The sequence below is a fragment of the Pleurodeles waltl genome, chromosome 5 (genome assembly GCF_031143425.1).
Source record: "Pleurodeles waltl isolate 20211129_DDA chromosome 5, aPleWal1.hap1.20221129, whole genome shotgun sequence".
NCBI classification, from domain to species: Eukaryota; Metazoa; Chordata; class Amphibia; order Caudata; family Salamandridae; genus Pleurodeles; species Pleurodeles waltl.
The window spans coordinates 1,374,601,808-1,374,618,131 of NC_090444.1; the positions used below are offsets into that span (position 1 = coordinate 1,374,601,808).

The following is a 16,324-nucleotide window of genomic DNA, read 5'->3' on the forward strand; positions in this document are numbered from 1 at the left end:
TGGAAGCAATTTGTAGTATGGTGCACAGTCATATCCATTGATCCCCTTTCTGCGCCCCTCTCCTTGAGGGCCTTTTGTTCATCCCTTCTCTGGCCCAGCAGAGCTCTGCTATGTTCATTCTTAAATGATATTTGTCTGCTATTTCTGCTTTTTTTGCGGTTGACTGATCAACTTTTTTCTTTGTGATAAGTTCCTTAAAACCCTTACACATCTTTTTCCTCAATCCCCATTTATCATGCCACAATGGGATTTGAGTTTGGTTTTGATTTGTGCTCCTTTCCAGCCTCTCAACAATTGTCCTTTCAGGCTTCTCACTTTGAAAACGCTCTTCTGTGTGGCCATTACTTCTGCTCACAGGGTGAGTAAGCTGCAGGTGTTGCCATCTAAGGCACCCTATCTTTCTAACAATACTGGGAAAGTGGTGCTTTACACTAGGTCCTCCTTTCTACCAAAGGTTGTGCCCCCACATCCTTCTAAGAAAGAGGAGAGACTCCACCGCTGGAACCCATAAAGAGTGTTGACATTCTGCCTTGAAAATCCAAAAGAGTTCTGGGTGGATGACCAACTCTGTGTAGGGTAGGTGGGTGTGAAGAAACACCCCGGGGTTTGCATGCACATTCTACCCAAGCTAGAGCCACGACCAAGGCGTTAGCACACAAAGTTCCAGTCCTTGACATCTGTCATACAGCATTGAGGGTATCTCTGCACACGTTTACCAAACACTTCTGCCAGGACAGTCAGGTGCGTAGGGACAGGCTCTTTGCCTGTACAGTTCTGCAGGACTTTCTAGTGTGATCTTGGTTCGCAGACCCTCCTCCGGGGATGGTATCTATGCAAAGACAAGTAAGCTGCAGCTGGTCTCTATCAGAGAAACAAGTTACTTACCTTCGGTAATCCCTTATCTAGTAGAGACAATATCTAGCTGCAGATTCCTTCCCGACCCACCCATCCTTCCCACGCTGTGAACGGATTTGTAGAGTCATGTACTCCCCTTTTAGGGCCTTAATTTGGATGTATCAGTAGTACTTTTTATCATGGCTCTGCGCTTCTGATGTAGATAGTCCTGAAAGGGGTTGGCACCTATATAGAGCCTCCGATGACATATCCAGCGTGGATGACGGCCACAACGGACATGGAGCTGATCAACATCATTCAACAGCTAGCAGGTTTACTGCTCACGAAAATCTTACGGATCCAGTCTGACCCCAGGGATAATGCAGAGGTAAGGAATCTGCAGCTAAATATTGCCTCTACCAGTTAGGAGTTACCAAAGGTAAATACCTTGTTCATTACAGCAGGAAGTATCATCTTTCATGCTGAAAGGAACTGTGGAGTTGGTGCCAGACAAGGAAATCAGTAAAGGATGCTGAATACATTTCTTCCTAGTGCCCAAAAAGGATGACAGTCTGCATCCCATTCTAGACCACATGAGCCTATACTTCTTCCTCAAAAATGAGTAGTTTGAGATGCTAATCCTAGCACAAGTTTTATTGGCATTGGAGTTTGTGGTTCAAATCCATTTTTATTGGCGCTAGGCGAGAAAAAAGCATTCAGACAAGAGAGCAAGTGTCACTGCGCTCGTGTATACCAGCATGAAAACCAAGAATAACAATATTCCAGCTGCCAGTCCCCCTCCCACCCACCTTCCCGAGGTACTCTCGATTTGAGGACTAGTGATCAAACGGCTAGTTAGCTTGTGTGGAGCCTGTAGTAGTAACGGGTACAGAAATAACAGTAGAAGGTTTTGTCTGTGAGATGGAGTAGTTGTATTTCAGTTCTTTGGATAGTAGTACAATATATGGTCTCCACAGTTTTCTATTGGGGTCCCCCACTAGTGTCAGCTTCTCCATCCCAGGACATGCCACAATCAGTGGAACTAAGCCAAATGTGTCAGAATTTTGTCAGTTCCCTAATGTGCAAGGGTAGTCTGGTGAGCCGCCCCCAAGGCTAGGCCATTGTGGCAGGAAAGTTGAGTGGATTTAGAAGGCCCAGAATTCTGTAGGCCACGAATCGGGGTAGTAGCATATCTAGATGTTCGTCTGTTGGTCAGGAACGCATCCCAAAATTGCGCTAATTTAGGGCGGTCCCAAAGTCAATGCAGCAGAGTCCCCGGCAACCCACAGTGTCACCAGCAATCCGGATTACGTGTAGGATTACCTGTATGCAGCCGGGAGGGCGTGAGGTACCAATATGTAGTGATTTTGGTGGCAATCTCTGTTAGCAGTGTTGCGTGTTGTATGACGGGCCCTGTAGTACACCTTGTTCCATTCCTTCTGGAATAACTGTCTCAATTTCGAGTGCCCAGCGTTTTTGACTGGGAGTTTTGGGTAATGGGTAAGCGTGTAAGAGAAAGCTATTTAGTTCTGTGACCAGGTGTTTATCGTTATTTTTAGTGTCTAGCCACTTCTCAAATGTTGTCAAGGGTGGAGTGCATGGACCATTGTCTAACCTCCATGTAACAGTCGTTCCTTTTCCGGGAGTGGGTGCATTCTTCTTAACTGGTTAGAGGGAATATAGCCGTCCCCTAAGAACCCTGTTGTCATGCGTCTTCGTTAATAAAATGGGCAATAGATTGACAGCCAGCCTTTTGCCAAAGGCCGAACACCACTTGGACAAGTCCAGGTATAAAGTCTGTCTTGCCTGTTATAGGTGTTAGAGGAAGGGAGTGTTGATAGACCCTTGCCTGTTACTTTAGTGTCCCAGACCCTTAGCACTAATCTCGTAACTGGGGAGCAGTATAGACCCCAAGAGCGTTGTGGCAGTTTCAGGAATGGGACCCTCCACTCCACAGGTGTGTGCCCACGATCCATGAACAGCCAGTGTTTCTCTGTTTCTGCTCGTGCCCATTCTGCCATGAAGTGGAGCTGTGCCGCCTGATAATAGCTTAGAAGATGTGGTACTCCCAGTCCTCCTTCAGCCGGTGGTCGATAGCTCAGATCTCTACTTATCTGTGGCCACCTATCCACCCGAACAAAACGATGCAACTCCTTCTGCAGTGAGTGGAGCATCCTAGCGGGTTGGTTGATCGGAAGGGTCTGAAAGAGAATAAGGATTGCGGGAGAGTATTTTTATGGCTGCCACTCATCCAAGCCAAGAGAGGCAGTATAGAAGCTATTTTGCAAGGTCCTTGTTAACCTGTTGAAGAAGTGTCCTAAAGTTGAGGGTCACAGTGTCTGCTAAAGTAATAGCGAGATGTGTGCCTATGAACAGAATAGATATCTTTGTCCATTGTATGGGAAATCTGCAGGAGAGTTGCTTTTCAGTAGTGAGTGGAACTGTGAGATTAAGGTCCTGAGCCTTATGGACATTTATTCAGAAGCCTGTTGCTGTTGGATCTATCAGCGAACGGGAAGAGGACCAGAGAACACGTCCTAAGCACCCACCATCTTGGCCACGCCCCTGGCATTGTAGTTTGGAGGCTGGATGGTGTCACTGGAACTGCAGGGTGCATATTTCCATATTCCTATCATGCAGTCGCATGGGAAGTACTTAAGGTTTGTAGTGGGTTCTACTCCCTGCCACCTTTTGGTTTGACAATGGCACCTCGTGTCTTCACAAAAGTGATGGCAGGGTGGCAGCTTTTCTCCGCAGATCACGTGTCCTGGACGGCTGGCCAGGGATAGTGTGGCACCATCTGCACTCGAAGGCATCTCTGCAGTTCGACCTGGACTTCTTGATCAAACTTGTGGCTCTCCCAACAACTCCATTTCATAGGGTCTGTACTGGACACCACACTTTTTCATGCCTTTCCTCCTCCACAGAGAATTGCGGACATTTAGGAGATAATTCTGTTATTTCAACCAGGCACAAAACCTTCAGTCCTGAGAGTCATAAAATTGCTGTGTCTATGGTACATGGCAAGCAAAGAGGAGTAGGGTCTCACCTCTTTTGCCTGGATGCGTAGAGACTGTAGTCTTTGGTACACTGCCAGTCGACCTCACTCACCGCCAATCACCTAGCAGTGTCTCCGACTGTCAAAGCCTGAGCCGGAGTTATCTTGCCAAACAGGAGTGGAGTCTTCTACCGAAGGTAGCCTAGGACATCTTCGCTTGGTGGGGCACTCTAGAAATGGACTCCTTTGCCTCCTCGGAAAATGCTCAGTGCCAACAGTCCTGCACCCACTCGGAGGGAATATTCCCGCACCCCAATTGCAGAGTCCTCCACCTACAGCTTGGAGATTAAGCAGAAACAACTGAGTTCTTTTCAGCTGCCAACATAGGTGGTAGACGTCATTGTCTGCACGTAACTCTTCCACTAAGTCAACCTACTGTGGCAGATGGAGTAACGTTGTTGCTTCATGTGCTGGTAATGGTGTTGATCCCTTGCAGGGAAAATTATGCCAAGTGCTTTCGGTTCCAAATTCCCTTCCCCAGAGCGGGGATGTGCCATTGTCACTTTAAAGGGATATTTAGCCACATTGTTTGCTTTTCTCAGTCTGCCAGATCAGCCATCCCTGTTTAAGTTCCCTGTTTACATGCGTTTTCTTAACTAATCCCTTTCCTCCCACTCTGTTTGTGGTGCCTCAATGGGACTTGAATCTGGCGCTTATGTTTTTGAGGGGGACTCCATTTGAGGCACAGCAGGGTTGTACCTTGGTATGTCGATCCTCAAGACTGTGTATTTGGTTGCCATCACGTCTCCTACAACAGTGAGTTTCAAGCCCCTAGCTGCCCCCCCCATTCACTGCCTTTTTTCCAGACAAGTTGGTGTTGTGAACCAAAGCTGCTTTCCTTCCTAAGGTGGTCACTTCTGGCCTTTTACCCTCAACTTCATCCTATGAAGGAGAGAAAATAGTTGCATCTTAGGATCCACAACGGGCACTCAATTATTACCTAGATGGCACCAAGGAATACCAGTCAGATGATCAGCTCTTTGTGGGTTAGAGTGTAGTCCAGAAAAGGACCCTATTGTATGAAAAGGCTTCTATGAAGCTGCCACCCACATGTTGCCCCCTCTACTAGATGCTGGTTTACGACTGACCAGTGCTCTTTCCTTAAAATAAAGTATATCTGATTGTTTCAGAATTGGCACAGGACAATAGTACCCCAGTAAGTCCCTAGTAAATGGGACCCGTGGTACCTAGGGCATGGGTACTAAAGAGGGACCTTAAGGGCTGCCGCATATCTTAGGCCACCCTACGGGACCCACACACAGATTGCACACAGCCTGTGTAGGAGGCTGGTCTGGTTTGTAGTGGGTACCTAAGGTACTTACACCTTATGCCAGGTCCAGTTATCCCTTATTAGTAAAATGTAGACAGTGTCTAGAAGCCAGGCTCTCTAGGGGTAGTGTGTATGAGCAGCCAAGGCCTAACTAGGAGACACGCAAAGCTCATGCAAACCACTGTAGTACCACAGAACTCACACACATGAAAGAAAATACTAAGTGTTACAAAAATAAAGGCACTTTATTTTGGTGACACAATGCCAAAAATACCATATAGACTATACTACCTTGGGAGGTAAGTAATACACAAGTTATATACACTAGTACGCAGATATACCTGTAAAAACAGAAAACAGTGCAAATACTGAAAATCACAATAGTTAGAAATGGGCCTGGGGGAACACAAATTATATGCTAAGAAAGAGGAATGCGAAAGTCAGTTTCCCACCTATGCGAGTGTAGTGTGTAGAGGGGCGCTGGGAACATTAGAAAAGACCACAGGTGTGTATTAGAACCTACTCCAGAACTCAGGAAAGCAGAAGTAAATAACACTAACTTTCCTAGAACACACAAGAGCATGAGAAAGAAGATATTGCAAGAATCAGAAGAGACTGCAAGACACAAATGATGGATTCCTGGACTTGAGACCTGTGGAAGAAGGGGGCCAAGTCCAAGAAGCACTGAAGAGTCCAGGGAGAACAGGAGTCCCTGCTAACCTGGATGAAGGTGCAAAAGAAGAACCACCAGTGAGGGAGAACAGTCAGTACTGCACCCAAGAAGACAGATGCGATTTCCTGGTTGGTGCAGATGATGTTGCACGCTGGATGGATGATTGCAGCCTGGTTTGCGTTGCTGGAGTCCGCCAACAAGCCTTGGCACACGGAAAGCACGCGGTTAGTGGAAAATGGCGCTGCCCGGGACCAGGAGGGACCTGGCGAACTCTACCCAGGAGGGGTAGTCAGAGGTTGCTCTCAGCAACTCAGAGCCCTCAGAAGACCAGTCAAGCACACACAGGAGTCCCACAGCACAGGGACAAATAATATGCAAAAGGAGGCCCTCGCAGCACTACACAAAGGGATCCCTCGCTGCCGGAGAATCACTCAGGAAGCTGTGCGTCACAGGAAGGAGTGCTGGTGGCCATAGCTGCATGAAGAACCTCGTGGAAAGATGCCAACAAGCCTTGCCAATTGCAAAACACGAGGTGCATGGGGGTACTGTCTTGCATGGGGAGGCAAGCTCTTACCTCCATTAAAGTTGACAGTAGGATGTCAGGTCTGTCGGGACCACTTCAGTCCACCACCCGTGTTGCTGGATCCACACACTTCTTCAGGAGAGGGGACCCACGCCACTGGTCGTCGCTGCAGAATGGTGCCTGCTTAAGCAGGGAAGTGACTCCTTCACTTCAAGAGAGATTCCTTTGTTCTTATGGTGTAGGCTGAAGACAGGCAGTCCTCTGAGGATGCACGACCTGGAAACAGTTGCAGTTTCTGGCCGTACCTGAAGATACAATGTTGCAGAAGTCATCTTTGCTTCCTTGTTGCAGTTTGTAGAGTTTCTGGAGGGTCCAGATGCAGTTTCTTCGGTAAGAAGGTTAAGTGAAGGATGCAGGGGATTCCTGCTGGAGTCTTGCAATCCGAATCTGAAGAACCACCCAAGATGGAGACCCTAAATAGCCCTGAAAGGGGGATTGGTCAGCTACACAGATAAGCACCTATCAGGGGAGGGCTCTGACGTCACCTGCTGTTACTGGCCATTCAGATGCTCCCATAGTTCCCTGCCAACTTGGAATCCAAGATAGCAAAACCCATGGACCCTCTGGTGGAGCTCTGAGCACCACCCCTGGGGTGGTGATGGACAGGGGAGTGGTCACTCACCTTTCCTTACTCCAGTATCACGCCAGAGCAGGGACTGGAGGTCCTTGAACCGGTGTAGACAGGATTATGAAAGGAGGGCACCATCTGTGTCCTTCAAAGCATTTCCTGAGGCTCTGAGAGGCTACCCCTCCCATGCCTGTAACACCTATTTCCAAAGGGAGAGGGTGCAACACCCCTTTCCCAAATGAAATCCTTTGTTCTGCCTTCCTGGGCTCGAGCTTCTTGAGGAACAGGAGGGCAGAAACCTGTCTGTGAGGTGGCAACTGCTGAGGCTGCCTGGAAAACCTCAGAAGGCTGTAATGGCAGTACTGGGGATCCTCTAAGGAGACCCCAGAGTGCATGGAATCATATAACCAGTGCTTTCAAAAGCCTCAGAGGTATGATTCCAACATGTTTGATAGCAAACATGGCCCTATTCAGAGTTACCATTGTGAAGCTGTACCTAGGTAGTGACCTATGTCCAGTGCACGAGTAACATGGCGTCTCCGCACTTACGAAGTCTGGGAAAATGGACCCAGCCTTCAGGGCTGGAAGGCCTGCCATGGGGGTGACTTATAAGTAACCTTAGGCAGTGTAAATGGCAATGAAACAGTGCATGCATCTTTTCACATAGGCTGCAATGACAGAAGCCTTTGCATGGGCTCCATATGGGTGGCAAAAGAAATGCTGCAGCCAATAGAGATCCACTGGAACTGCAGTTCCCTGTGTACCTAGGTACCATATGCTAGGGACTTATAAGGGGGCACTAGTATGCCAATTGTGGGTTTAATACTGGGTTACCAGTATGCAACAACCATAATTTAAGGGATAGAACATAACTACTGGGGGTCCTGACTAGCAGAATCCCAGTAGACACAGTCAAACACACTGACAAACAAGCCAAAAATAGGGGTAACCATGCTAGAAAGAGGCTACTTTTCTACAGCCTGCCATTGCAGACTGTGTGTCAGGGTGCAGGCCCTGAGTGAAAACATGACATGACAAACTCCTTGTGTGCCATGCCAAAATCACTGCATGAATTGTTTATGCGAGTCACCCCTACAGCAAGCCTTGAGAGCCCTAAGGCAGGGTGCATTATAATACATGAAAGGACATAAATGCAAGAGAAGGTATGCCTGTGTTGTCTATTTCTATTACTAGATATTGCGAGTGACCAGGCAGCCGTCTTAAAACATGTACTGGACACTGGTCATCATGGATGGCGTAGCTACTTGATGGCGTCACGGAAAATAGTGGTGTTAGGTATCAAACACCTCATCGTAATAAATCCATACTGATTCCAGTATTGGATTTATTCTGGCATGCACTTATAGGGGACCTTAGAAGTGCCCCCTGAATCCTACTAGTCCTCTAGTGTGCTGATGGACTGGTTTTGACCAGCCAGCCACCACAGATCATTTTCAGACCCCCTGGAGGTGAGATTCCCTGCTTTATGAGGTCAGAAAAAATGCCTGCTTGGGCAGGAGGTGTTATCACCTCCTCCAACAGAATGGCTAGTAAATTTGCATACCAAGACCAGGGACTTCAAAGTTCCTGTTGCCTTTGATATGCAACCCCAGCTTCCCCCAGACCTGGGAGATGCAAACACCTGAGGCCCATCTGGTACCAGGTCAGGTAGAAAATTAGATAGTCAAAAGGCGTATTGCACTTGCATGCTGGACACAACCTTAGAGAAGAGTAGCCTGATATGTACACAAATAAGGGAATTCCTCTATTTTGTGTGTTGTGGAACTAGGAATTGTGGGACTGAGTGATGCCCACTCCGCACAGGAAGTGCCCATCTAGGGGGTTGTAGTGACCCCAAGGGTAAGTAGCTCATTCGCTACTACCCTTCACACCCCTTAAGCCCATTAAATTGAGTATTTAGGGGGTCCCCTGACACCAGGAAAGCAGATCAAGTCAAGATTTTGGAAGATGACAGTCCAAAGAGAGAAGAACCGAAGATCTACACCAAAGGTTGGCTCAAAACCCTGCCAGGCAGCTTGCACTTCGACAGTCGCTGGATCAACTTCACCACAAGCTGGACAACCTCCCAAACCCTTGATGCGCTGCCCTGCGCCACAGAAACCAGGAAAGATCTCTCTTGGAACAGAGGAACTCCTTCCCTGCATCTGCAGGCACTGCACGCAACTGTCCAGTCCACTATGTTGCTGACCATTGTATCCACCAAGGGAGCAAGCTTCCAGGAAGAGGTCACCTAGCCTCTAGGAGATCAGCTCCATCGCCCCAGTGAGTTTTGAGACAGTGATCCCTCTAGGAGCCCCGTAGCACCAATACCCTGTGTACCGGAGCAGTTGTAACAGACAAGGCTTTGTGTCTAGTCTGGGCACCAATACTGAGGAAAACTGACTTGCATATCAAGGGACTTCAGGGGACAGTGAGACTCATATTGAGAATGTCCCAGATGTCCTGTTTTCACATATTTCTTGAGAACTAAGAGAAAGAGGATTCGTCATAAGCCATGCCCGGCGCTGAAAGCACCTCTGCGCCTGAGCCCCACAGCCCGAGTCTGAGTGAGGTGATGGTGCCAACAAGGTCCAGAGACTCTAAAGCTGATACTATCCTTACGTTTGGCAAGATTGGACTCCCAGTCGTTGCCTGCAGTCTCTTTGTGCATGCTCCCTCCATCAGCATTTATCTCCTGCACTACGACCTGACTCCTAAAAAGACCACAACACCCAAGCCCCACATACCGAGAAGAAGTGGAACAACGATGTCCCTATATGCCTGAGCTTCTCAAGGACTGAGCTGTCTCTCCCCCCATCCTCCCCACCCCCCACCCAAGTCCCAGCTTGCTGCCTCTTTGTGACTGGACTGATCACCATTGGCTTAAATGGGGCATCTGACACTGAAAAGCACCTCTGCACCTGGATGCCCCAGTGCTGCCTGGGTTGGACCTGTTGGTTCTGCCTTGGAACTTTCCCCAGGAGAAGTCCCGTAAGTCGCTGACAAGTACATGAATGCAGTGTATGTTTTGCCCCATAGGATAACATCGCTCCAGGACTTGCATTGCGTGAACTTTTGAAACCTGTGTAAAATCATATCTCGAAAAGTACTCACACGATTCTGATGATCTTGGTATCTAAATTCATATACAGATCTGTGTTACTTTTATAAATTGGTGTCAGATTTCTTAATTGTGTGTGTCTTACTTACTGGCTCTTTGTGTGTGCAATAAATGCTTAGCAATGTCATCTAATAAGCCTAATTGGCTCAGTATATGGTGTACACCAATAGGTGAGGCACCTGTACTGAGTTCAGTCAACCCTTAGTGATATTGTAGGCAGCACTAGATAACCATAGCTCTCATAGGCGTAGCTGTGGAGAGCAGCCGAGTCTTATCCAAGAGGGTGGAAAGCAGTTGGAAATACACAGGCCAGTCAGTGATGCAGTGATGCACACAAAGGAAGGAACCACATCAGAGTTGGAAAAATATCTAATATTTATTATAACACACACTCTAGAACTAACTTTGGTATATCTCCTAACCGAAGATATGGACATACAAAATTCACTTAGCAAAAGGTAAGTAAAGGCATATAATAACATGAACCCTTAAGGGGGGGGGGATGCGAAAATCACTCCCAACCCACACTACCATCCAAGGACCCTAAGGACTGGGGAAGTACTAAATCCCTAGAGGTAAGTAGGCATGATTCACCAGGCACCCATGTGCAGAGTAGAAATCTCAGGTCATTTTCATTAGGTCAACATGGGGAAGTTGCGATTGAAGATTTTTGTGTTTTAGGGCTCTTTCCCAGAGGACCCCGAGAAAACCCATTGGGACAAGGGAGGTTGTATAGTGCCCCCCCCCCCCTCCTGCCCCACTCATCCCCCGTGGATACCCAGAACATTGGAGTTCCTGCACGAGGGAGCCAAGGTGCTTTGGCCTGAAATTGTGTTGAACCCTCTGATGCAGTCAATGGGGATCTCGGTTGTCCAGCTTTTGTGACCCATGGGCCAGGTTGGTGGAACCCATGCATGGATTCTAGAAGAAGACCTAAGGGGAGAGGGGACAGAGTCCAGACCACCCAAAGGTGCCCAGGCAGTTCAGGAGGCCATGCCCCACCCTTCTTGGTGATGGTTCCTGAAGGACTGGACGAAGTAGGGCAGCTGTGGAGTCCAGGTGATGCAGGAAGATCCCAGGAGTTGTCCATGAGCTGTCCCACTCTGATCGTGGGATTGCAGAGGGGCAGTAGTCAGCGCAACCACCAACAAGCCTTGGCCAATGCAGAGAAGCGTTCCACGGAGTTTGCAGGGTTTGTGGGGACCAGGATGTTCCAGGTGACCCAGCCTTGGCAGGTAGGTCCGCAAACAGGAGAGCCAGAAGAAATAATTGAAGTTCCCAGCAGGACCCTCTGGCAACAGGCACAGGGAGTCACAGGGAGCCCTCAGCAGCACAGCAAGGAGGGATGCTCACGTCGCAGGAGTTGCAGAGAGGATGTCGTTCTTGGAGCTGGAGAGTGCTGGAGGCCAGGGCTGCTTTGAGCTAGGAGGTCTTCGGACTGGAGAACCAACAATCCTTGGCAATGACAAGCAGTTTGGGGTCACAAGGACCCCAGCCAAGGAGCTCAAGCGAGGGACCACAAACCTCCCAGTCTGTAAGTGGCAGAGGCAGGCCCTCTATGTAGTGTGCAAAACTAGGCACACTATGCAGGGGTCCAGACAACCGCATGTTGGTTTCCAGAGGTAAAAATTAGACCACCTAATGCTCCAATTTTTAAGGTAGCTGGTCGAGTTGTGCTAAGTATTTGCTATACTCACAAATCCAATCATGCACCACACATACTCAATGAATAACTCAAGACCAGAATTTATAAAAAAACGTCAGACTTTTGTATAAATTTTAAGACCAAGATCTTTAAGTTATGTTAAGTGCTTCTTAAGATATGTTTTTTCAAAGTTAGAATAGTCTTTCTGTGCATAATTGCGTACCATAGGATTTATTAGGGAGTCACTTTTAAAAATGCAGTAAAAATCGTGCAGTTGGGTTACCAGTCTCTTCTTTTCCAAGTAGGTTGAGGTAGTTGGTTGGCACTGTGTGCCAGCTTGGAGAGCTTTGGGCGGCTCCCGGTTTTGGCGGGAAAACCTCTTGGCACAGGCCCACCTGAAAGGCCCACTTGGAAAAGAAACTGGTTTGAAGATTTAACGTTTGTGCCTGGGGGTCCCCTTGGGCTGATGATGTCTCAAGGGGGTGGGGACCCAGGGCACACAGCAGATCCTGCAGTGCAAGGCTCAGGGCGGCCAGGTGCAGGGCGTTTTGGAGGTCTTGGATGCTGTGCCCAAAGGCACCCTTTGGAGCTGGAGGTATGCCGTCTTGCAGGACGTCGCGAGTGCTCTGGTGGGAGGTCAAGGTTGTGTCACTGAAGTCCCTCGATTGGGGCTTCCTCCTGGTCCAGTTGCAGGTCTGGGGGAGCTGTTTTTGATGATGTCTGCCGTGCACTGGTCACTATCTTGGGTATTGCCTCAACTCGGCCACGGGAGTGCTCTGTGCCACCAAACTTGGCACACTTGCAGGTCTCGTCCGATATGCTGTTGGTGTGTCATCTGGTCCGGCTGCGACTACTTATTGCGGAGATATCGTCCGGTCAGTGAAGTGTCTCTCACTGGTTTGCAGGTTCCTTTAGCTTCTTGAGTGGTGTCTCCACTCAGGAGGGAGATCTCAGACTATTTGCAAAGCCTGGAGGTCCTCGGGGTCTTCTGAGGTCCAGTGGTCAACGTCTCTGCATCAGTGATTGTCGGGACACGGGTGTAACAAGCAGGGGTCTTGGAGCCTCTTCTTGTGCACGGGTCCTTTGTTCTCGGCTTGGCGGGTCCTTTGGTGCTGAATTCTTGGTCTAGGGAAACAGTAGGAAGCTGGCTCTGTATATGCTATCTCAAGGTGAGAGATAGTGTGCACAGAGTCCAGGGGTTCCCCTTAGAGGTTGATAGTGGCAATAATAGATAATACTAATGCAGGTTTGTGGTCGAGCAGTTAGGCTTATCAGAGGGTAGTGTTAAGCATTTGTTGTACACACACAGGCAATCAATGAGAACACACACTTAAAGACTTAACTCCAGGCCAACAGGTTTGTATATAGAAAAATATTAATTTCTTTATTTTAGAACCACAAGATTCAAGATTTGAGGTAAGACCATAAAATGCAAGGTACTTCACACAGGTAAGTCGAGAACTTTGACTTAAAACAGTAGTACAAACAGTTTTGGTAAAAATGGCAAATAGCTATTTTAAAAGTGGACACTGTGCAAAATTCAACAGTTCCTGGGGGTGGTAAGTAAAGGTTAGTTTGTAAGGTAAGTAAAGCACTTACACAGTCAGTCTCCTGGGCATAGGCAGCCCACCGTTGGGGGTTCAAGTCCACCCCAAACACCCAGCACCAGCAACACAGGGCCGGTCAAGTGCAGAGGTCAAAGAGGGGCCATAACATAGACTAGGGGTGCTGCGGTTCCAGTCTGCTAGCAGGTAAGTTCCTGCGTCCTCGGGGAGTAGACCAGGTTTTTTTTGTAGAGCACTGGGGGGAAGGGAGGAGAGACCGAAACAACCACCCACCCAAACAGGCACTCAAAATACACCCTCAGCAGCACAGGGGCAGCCGGGTGCAGTGTGCAAAACAAGGCGTCAAATTTTGTACTGGGATCAATGGAGGGATCCGGGGGTCACTCTGGCGATGCAGGCAGAGCACAAGGGGGCTTCTCGGGCCAGCCACCAACTGGGCAAAGATGAGGGCCGCCTGCTGGTCACTCCAGCACCAGTAGTTCGTTCCTCTCGGGCTGCGGGTGCAGTGCTTCTTCCAGGTGTCTGGTTCTTTGTTACCGGCCAGTCGCGGGTAGGAGGATCCTCTGGATTCTCTCTACAGGCATCGTCGTTGGGGTGCAGGGAGGTCGTCTCAGGGGTCCTCTCTGCAGTGTTGATTTCTCTTGGGCACGGGCCGGGGGCGTCGGGTGCAGAGTGTTGGGGACTCCAGGAGTGAGGTGGGAGTCCCTTTAAAGCTGGTTTCTTTTTCTTGCTTTGGACAGAGCCACTGTCCACAGGAGTTTCTTGGTCCTTTGGAATTGCAGGGCAGTCCTCTTGAGTCGGCAGAGGTCGCTGGGCCCGCAGGATTCATTGCTGTTGCAGGTTCTTTGAATCTGGAGACAGGCCGGTAGGGTTGAGGCCAAATCAGCTGTCATTTTAGTCTTCTCTGCAGGATTTTCAGGTCAGCAGTCCTTCTTCTTGTTCAGGTCATCAGGAATCTGATTTCCTGGTTTCAGGGTTGCCCCTAAATACAAAATTTAGGGGTGTGTAAAGGACTGGGGTGCAGTAGCCAATGGCTACTGTCCCTGAGGGTGGCTACACCCTCCTTGTACCTTCTCCCTTTGGGGAGGGGGGCACATCTCTACTCCTATTGGGCAAAATCCTCCAGAGAAAGATGGAGGATTTTATAAGGAGGGGGTCACATAAACTCTGCTCACCTAAGAGGTGGGTCTGGCTGAGGGGGTAACTCCTCCTTGTTTTTCTCATTATCTCCCCGGACTTCCCAACAAAAGTGGGGGCTGTGTCTGGGGGGGGGGTGGGCATCTCCACTAGCTGTCTTTGGCAAACTGTGCCTTCGATTAAAGACACTGTGCATCATCGACTGGGGACTTTCTTATTTTGTTCTCCACATCCTGAATCTCACTACCAAGGATACTTTTCCTCAATACGAACTTGGATTGTACATTTCTGTGTGCCGGGGTCATACTGCTGTTACTATTATTGTGTACCTAGGTACACATACTTGTGCCTACTAGGGTAGTTAGGCACCCGACCCATCTGGCACCAGCTTCTCATTTTATTGACACTTCATCATACTGGTTGTTACTCTACGGAGGTGCAGCTTCTCTCATCCTTACTACCTTTGTGTTTTTTTGCTTCTGCCCTTGGTTGTGATGTCCTTCAATGTAGGCCAAAATGTCACCCTGCCTACCTTCTTTGCTCCGCCTCATCCCTCCAAAAAGGAGAAGAGACTCCACTGTCTGGACCCAAAAACAGTGTTTTCCTTCTACTTGGACCACACAGTAGAGATCAAGGTGGACAATTACATCTTCCTGGGGTACATAGGAGCTTAGAAAACGAAGGCTGTGTAGAAATGGACCATCTCAACATTGATAGTGCTCTGGGTTACGATCTGCTATGCACTCACCTTGAATCAACCCCCTTATTGTTTGTGTGCTTATTCCACTAGAGCTAAGGGTGCAACCACTCTGTTAGTCCACGGAGTTCCTGTCCTGGATACCTGTCAGGCAGTAACATGGGCCTCCTTGCACACGTTTACCAAATGCTGCTCTCTGGGGAGTCAGGTCCATTGCAGCAAGTTGTTTCTGCAGACCCACAACCGGGGAAGCATTGCTACGGCTAGAAGTCTCTATTAGGTGAAGAAATAACTTGCCTTCGGTAAAGCAGGATCTGGTAGAGGCTATCTGCAGCTTTCTTACCGACCCTCCCATTCTCCCTGCTCTGCAAGCCGTTTGCTGTTTAAGGGACACCCTTCTCAGAGTCTTAGTTTTTCCACACCAGTGGTCCATATTCTTTGTGGCTCTGTGCGCCTGGCGTAGAATGTCATGAAAGTAACCGACATCAGTGCACTGGGGTGCACCTATGTAGCTACTGTGCAAGTCACTTCTGACACAAACACTGCTGCTGCATTGCCGAACAACATCTACAGGCGTGCATGGGTACTTCTCAGAAATATTCCGGATCCAGTGACACCTTGGGATAATAAGGGAAGGAATCTGCAGCCATATAGTCTCTACCAGATAATGCTTTACCAAAGGTAAGTAATTGTGCTTTACCACATTTCTCGTTTATCATCAGCTTTTCATTCCTTTCTCAGTTCTTGATGTCAGTTTTAATGTCTCCCAGGCGAGCCCACCAACATCTTTCCTGTCTGCCTTGGTAACTATTGAAGATTTGTTTTGTAATGGAGTGGATTTCACACATAAGTTGTGCTAGTTTCATTTATGAGTATATCCACTTACATCTTTTTTTTTTTTTTTTTTTTTTTTTTTTTTTTAGATTCGTCCAAGTTATACAGTTGATAAGGGCTGTGCCTAGTGAGCCCTTCCAGATCAAAATATTATACACTGATTCAACAAAGTGCCCTTCTGAGACTTCTCTGTAGATTTACCTTGCGTGCTGAGCATGTCCATTGTCCCTACAGTCTCACTTGTGTCAGCCAGAATGCTCTCCTTTGTTTTTACCCCATTCAAGGTGTCTTTCTTTTACTATTGTAACCACCAAGTCACGAGTGCCATGTTCCCTGCCA

General features: G+C 48.4%; 1 protein-coding gene across 2 annotated transcripts in view; it reads left to right on the top strand.

The window, feature by feature from the left end:
• The window catches only part of PHIP (pleckstrin homology domain interacting protein), a 1,338,206-nt gene that overhangs the window by 787,951 nt on the left and 533,931 nt on the right, over positions 1 to 16,324 (top strand). The gene's annotated exons all lie outside the window — the stretch shown is intronic.